Below are 6,956 nucleotides of genomic sequence, written 5' to 3'. Positions count from 1 at the left end.
GGTCCCCTTTGAAAGTGAGACAATCGTTTGTAGAAAGAAGAATCATACATTTCCGAGATCGAAGTCACTCTAGTCCTGAGTCACCGCTGACTGGCTCCGCTGGGGAGCGAGTGCCCTTGCTTCCTGCTTCCTGGCAACGTGGAGCTCTGGGGATTTCTCTTGTGCTAGTATTGATGTGAGAATATTTATAACAACAGTTAACATAATAACAATGGCACACTATATGGAAACAATTTAATTTTATTCCTGATTTCTCAAAAAGCTTTCTCGAGGTGATGCGAGAGTTGTTAACGTCCTTGTTAGTTTTTCTTTAAATTCTGATGAGGTATCTGAGGACCCATGACATTGGGGTTCATTTAAAAACCCTTGCCCCTTCCTTCTCATCTGGATTGGAAGAATGATAGTGTAAAAGCGACTAAGAAAAAGTAGTGGAGAATCCCTCTTGAACCTCACGTGACATTAACGGTGCATTTCTGACACTAATATTTCCAGGCTAACCCAGCTTCTTCTTTCTGGTCCCTATTCCTACTTCAATGTGATGTCCACCTTAGATAATCTAAGTGGCCTTCTCATGAAACCTGGTTTTCACAAAGGAAGAATAGGTAAACTCACGTTCAAGGGCCAATCATGGATGTGATAAGGCTTTATGTATATCTTTCCCAGAGCCATTCCAGCGGAAGGCCTCTAGACTTGGAGTCAAAAACCCCAGGCTGCAATGCCTCCTCTGCCACGTATAATTATGAGACTTTGACCCAGTACAACAAACTCTCCAAGCTTGGTTTCTGCATTTAAAAAATATGGACATATTACCAATCTCACAAGAGTTTTGAGAAGAATAAACGAAGGAATACAACTAAAAGTACTCAGTACAGCGTTTGGCCCAAAATAGATGCTCAATTTATGTTAATTTACTAAAAAGAGGACATAACCTTAATCCAGAGAAAATAGCTTTTAACTGTGGAATTTCATATTGCCTGGGAGGCATCTGAAGGGCTTTTTTCGTCTTTTTCTTTTTAATTCCCTTGAGTTATATTTTATAGGTAGTCGTCAACTCTGTTTTTTCTTTCTTTCTGTAAGGAAAACTATACACTTGTCTTCATCTCCACCATGGCCCCAAATGAACCTGTGTAACCCTGGTTGTGAGAGGGACAGGAGCCATAAAAAGGCCTTCACAAAAGCCTAAGAATGTCATGTGAGGGGACTTCTTCCAGTTCTATAAAGTTCATTTCTTATGAGGACGTGGCTGCCTCCCTATTCCTAAGACGCTAATCTCTAAACTGGTGAACAATGAACCTCAAATATTCTTGAATTTGTTTAATAAACTTTTATAGATCTATTACATATTAAAAGTTTTCCCTAAATTTATATTTTCCAGCTGCTATGGTTGGACATTTGGGTAGCAGTAACTGTGATTCAGAACTGACTACAAAGCACTTCAGGCTGGGGGCCCATCTGATTTTATCTTCCAACTTCCAAGTTGGCCTTGGATACCCTTCTATTCTTTGCTCGACAAAGATGCTGAGATAAGAGATCTGAGGAGCCCCTTCAAACACTCAAGATGCCCCACTCTGGGAGCAAGATGTACATGGTAAGGGAACAGGGACTCAAGATGGACAAGGAAGTGACTGGAAGCGCGTGGCTCTGGGCAGCGCCGCTCGCATCTCCTTATGAGGGGACCCGCCCAGGCGCTCCCGTTACTAGGTCCTCTGTTTGCCGCGTTCTAAAGGAGCTCGGAGCGGGACCAAGGTAAACGGGTGGGGGGGGAGAGCTGCGCAGAAAAGCCGAAAGACTACCTTCAGTAAACAACGAGGAAAAGCCCCTGCTGCTCTGTTGGCCCCTCGGTCCCCCGGCCCTACTGGCGTAGCTGGCGTAGAGGATTCCCTTACGTCCTTGGTTCCTCCCAACCGTCGCCGGCCTTCGACGCCCTGGCGCCCGCTCCTCGCTGCACGTCGCGCACCCCCGGTCGCAGCCGGCGAATGGTCTGGCCCGTCGGTAGCCACCGCCCACTTCGGCAGCGACAGCTGCTCCAGCTGCTCCAGCTGCTCGGGGTCTAGCGCTAGAGCCCCGAGCCTTGGCTGCCGCGGGCGGTGAGCGGGCGGAGGGGAGCACCGGACCACCAGCGCAGGTTGCCCGGGCCCGGGGCGACAGCCGGCGGCGGAGCCAGGCAGCAGAGGGACCGCCCGCAGCGGGGAGGCAAGGACCGGGGCTGGGCTATCCTAACCCTTGGTGAGTAACGTGCTGCCCCAATTTTTCCCCGACCCTCTTTCACCGTCCTCACGCCCGGAGGAACTCGGCCACCACCCCGGGACGCTTGGAGGGGGTCACTGCTCTGGGAACACTGTCTCCCGGTGGGAACAGCAGAACGGGGAGCTGCTGTTGTTAGTGCTAATGATTCAGCACCATTTATGCCCCAAGAGGTTTGGGCAGAATGGGGGATGGGGCAGGATGGGGAACGAGGTCAGTTGCTGTGCTCGTACCTCAGTTTCAAGGCTCTAGATGAGAGACCTGGGCGGGCGGGGTTGGGCGGGGTGACAGGGAGGCTCCCTGCTGGCTTGTTCTGTAATTTTGTCCGATTCCACATCCTGGTATAAACCTTCGTGAGTGTGGCGGTGCATTCTTTAAAGTCTTTTTCACACTTGCGAGTGAAGGTTAGGGGCCCTAGTCAATACCTCCCAGTTTCTTCACTTCTTGCTCCATTGTATGCCTAATTCATGCCGTCTTTCACTTTATTTTTACATCGCAAAGCATTGCCCTCACTAATGTGTGTGAAAGATGCAATGTCGAAGTTGTCTTGTATTTGGGGATCGGTTTGATTGGTCCTGGCACAGGAGGAAAAGGTTTTAAGGGAGGATAGGAAATAATGCTTTCAGAGCCTAGGCACTTACTTTAATAGATATCATTTCATTAAATCATCACAACAACCGAGAACCAAATTGTAAAGTGAGGTGCGGAGGAGTTAAATTACATTGTCAAGGTCACAAAATCGGAATTTGAATACAGGTCTCTCTGAGTCCAAAGCCCATGTGCCTTCTACTGTGTTAATGAATAGTGTGTTCAACTGTGTGTGTGTGTATACACATACATACATATGGTCTATTCGATATTAAGCGTATAATTAGTTTTCATAGGAGTAAATAAAACAGCAATAACCTGTAAACTTCCTGTATATGGAATTGTTGTTCTTTTAGTATGAAAGTAAGAGCATTCGTTGAATCATGTAAAAAAAAAAAATCTATTTTCTTCGAAAGCATATGTCAAAAAATAATATCTGGTCAACACTGTATAGGAGAGCTAGGTCATAACAGGAGATGATCAACACATTTTTGGCAGTGGTATATGGTGGCTGCTCAAGTGTTGGAGAAATCAATTTGGAAAATAGAAAGAAATCTGCAAATCTTTTTCTCTGTTTTAAACATTAGGGAAACATTTGCAGTCAGGGAAACATTGGCAGTCAGAACAGTTACCTAGTTCTAAACTGTTTTCATAGGGTGTGTGACTAATATGCACCTCATGATAGGTGACAAATAAACCCAGCCTCGCATTGTGCTATTTGATTCATTACAACTCTGTGATTTAGAATAGCAGGTGACAACTCTATTTTATAGACTAAGGAACTGAAATACAGGGAAAGTTCAAGATTACACAGCTAGTAAGTGGTGGAATATGGAAAGCACTGATTCTTAACTGCTACCGCACCTATTTTAAAGATCATGTGCTGTAGCAAAATATAATTCTGTACAATGGGAAAGTGAATTGACTTGTTTTTGCCCTGCCCTTCAGAGTCAACAATTATATTGACCTTGTGTGCTCCTTCCTCAAAAGTGATGGATGCTAGATCTTGCTTTTTCCTTTGGTGGGCCAATTGACTTGCTTTCATTTCTGATTTATGGATTTTCTCTTAAGATATGCAACTCTGGTTGATGTCTCAGGAGGTGGGTTGCTATAGTACAAATGCTCATTATCTCTGAGTACTGGAATAGTATTTGATGGCAGACGGGAACATAGTCATCTTAATCCATCATTTCTAAAATATTGAACCATTTGCACTGGAGAAGTCTTTTAAGTTAATGGGAATAGTGATAGATTAAAGCCTACTGCCTGAATAAGGACATAAAATGGAGGCATACATTTACTTTCGTTGTTCAGACAAGACTATAAGTAGGGTCCTGTGATGAGTCTTAAATTTGATTCCTAGGAGATCATTTATTTTTGTTCTTTAGTGGCAATAGACTATATTCTGAACTTTAGTGAGGCATCTTGAAATCCAATCTGTTTAATCCCACGGGGAATGGCAGAACTGGTATGAATGAATAAGCAAAAATATAACACCACTGCTATTTATTTTTAAAGGAAAGCCCATGGCCAAGTGATGGAGGGTCAGCAGCAACCTTTTATATTTTATTTAGATAGCATAGCTGAGCATATGCATTTAATAACAACCTGGCTTTAGAACTGCACTTCCTTTGTCTACGTATGTATTTGTCAGATGACTACTGTCTGCAGACCATCTAGATTCCCGAATTCAAGGAACTTAGTTACAGTCTAGCTGGAGAGATATTTACTTACACATGAGTGATTAACAAAATAACTTAGAATTGGCTTAATAACAGAAAAAGGTGGTACAGACTTAAGTGCTATAGGTAACACCTTAAAAGGAAGCCTTAGTGGCAGCTGGTGTGATCAGAGGATCAGGGAAATCTTCATGGATGGAAGTGAATTAAATCAATCTCTGAGAGATGGGAAGGATTTCGATAGGCAAAGAGAAAACCAGACAAAGGTTTGGCTAAGAGGTGCTCATGTACTGTTTGGGTATATTGTGACATTGTATTAGAGAAAACCTTGAATATCAGGCAGTAAAATATGTTCTGATCTAGTAATCATGGAGATCTAGTGTAGATTTCTATGAAGGCCAAGTTACTCTTTGACTGGCCTTGCTCATGCTCGCCGTATCCCTTGTCCCAAGTTCCCTTCCAGAAGTGATGTATTTCCTGGGTACTGATAGCTAAAGGATCAGGTGTTGACTAAATCCAGAAAAAGTTTTCTATGCAAGTAAAACTTTTCCTCTTTACTTTATGCATACATACATATATATGTATATATATATTTACTTTAAATTCTACAAAATTGTTGTTGTCAAGTTGCTATTGACTCATGGTGGCCTCATGTGTGCAGAGTAGAACTGCACTCCATAGGGTTTTCAAGGCTGTGACCTTTCGGAAGCAGATCACCAGGCTTTACTTCCAAAGTGCTTCTGGGTGGTTTAGAATCACCACCCTTTCGGTTAGTAGTCCAGTGCTTAACCATTTGTGCCACCCAGGGACTAAACGGTACGAGTTCTTAGAGTTTGACTATTTTAAGGAGGTTTTTGAAACTATTGGGTTCTATGTATTTATCTTTTTGGAACATTTATTTATTAAGTATAAAATATTTGCATGTTAATAATTAATAATACCAATCCTCTCTGTGGCTCCTCAGATTATACTTTTTCAGGTGACCTCTTCTTTTGATTAAAAGACTAGTTAAATCATAGGGGCTGGGAGAAAGGCAGGCAATACAGTCATTTAGGGTCAGCAGGCTTGGTGGGAGTGAGCAAGAGTTTATGTCAGAGAAGGGGCATATGTGATTGACTACTTTCTGGTCTTAGTGTTGTGTTTGTGGACCTCAACTATACAATCCCCTCCCTAGGCCCCTCCCCCACAAACTCCATCTCCTTCAAACTTTAGCTCCCTCCTTACTCCTGTGTCAGACTCTCAGGTCTCCAGTGTCAGTATCCTAGTAATGCAAGGCATTGATATGAGCTCAGTTTTACACTTTTATTTGGAGAATCCAGATAGGTGAAGGCAGGGATTTGGGGCCTTCGTCCAGTTCTCGGCAGAAGCTCTGAGTACAAGATATAAGGGTGTGTGGGAAGATCCCATGCACACTGCCAGAGACATCCTTTGAGAAAAGTGGCCACTAGGAGACGCATAACATTTCCAACATTCTGTTGGGCCCCTCCAAGCAGCCTCCAACTAGAGGAAATTGCCCTTGCGGAAGAGAGACACTGTGCCTCAGTTTCCCCCATATGCTGTCTGTTGTAGGGATACATGGTGCTACTTCCTTGTGATAAAAAGGGCAGGGGCCCTTCTTGGAGCATACATTGGCCAGGTCTCTGACTCGCCCACCAAGCCACCCATTCAAGCTTTCTCCTGGTCTTGCCTCCTCCCTGGGTCCAGGTGGAGGCTGAGAAGCCACTGAGGTGGGGAGGCCATTAAGTGTCTCTGGGGGCCTGTAGAAATGGAGTAGGGAGCATGATCATTCCTTGAGGGCTTAACCAGGAGCATAGAGGCAGGGTCTTAACAACATACCATCCGTTTTAGGAGACCTGGAAAGAAACCATAAAAACATCATGTTACAAACCAAAAAGAAACTCTCACCTTTTCCAGTCTTGACAGAAAGATTACAGGGGAAAGCTGGATGCTCAGGTAGGCAGAGGATTTTGTGCAGAATTTGTCCCTTGTATAGTTAGAATCTATTATTAAAAACAATTTTCTTAAGCTCTTGGAGAGTGGTAAATCTATTTCCACTTAGGTATTGTCTGTTGAAGTAGGCTTAGCAAACAAGTTTCCCCAGGGTTATTTTAAGTTGCAGTAGAAAACTATTACATTTAAATAGACTTGCTTATTTACTCCACAGTAGCCTATAATTCCTTTAGTTCCCATTTGACATTTATCTGCTAAAGCACTGTTGCCCAAAGCACACAGAGTAGTTGACAAAACCAGAGAGTTAGGATTGTTTAGGCTCTGGGAAAGTGAGTGATAAATTCTCCTCTTTTATCTTTTTTTTAATTTTTATTTTTTTAATTGTACTTCAGGTGAGGGCTTACAGAACAAATAGCTTCTCATGAAACAGTAGTACACATATTGTTTTATGACATTGGTTAACAACCCCACAACATGTCAACCCTCTCCCTTCTC

At 43.4% G+C, this 6,956-nt stretch overlaps 1 protein-coding gene across 1 annotated transcript in view; it reads left to right on the top strand.

Annotated features, from left to right (window-relative positions):
* Positions 1 to 2,118: 2,118 nt before the first annotated feature.
* The window catches only part of TTLL7 (tubulin tyrosine ligase like 7), a 166,100-nt gene continuing 161,262 nt past the window's right edge, over positions 2,119 to 6,956 (top strand). The window contains exon 1 of the mRNA XM_004369093.3: positions 2,119 to 2,226. The gene's annotated coding sequence lies outside the window, so the exon portion shown is untranslated. The remainder of the gene's footprint in view (positions 2,227 to 6,956) is intronic.

Source organism: Trichechus manatus, unplaced genomic scaffold (genome assembly GCF_000243295.1).
Source record: "Trichechus manatus latirostris isolate Lorelei unplaced genomic scaffold, TriManLat1.0 scaffold00003, whole genome shotgun sequence".
NCBI lineage: Eukaryota > Metazoa > Chordata > Mammalia > Sirenia > Trichechidae > Trichechus > Trichechus manatus.
Note: the sequence above shows the minus strand (reverse complement) of the source record. Positions and strands in the feature narration are given on the sequence as shown.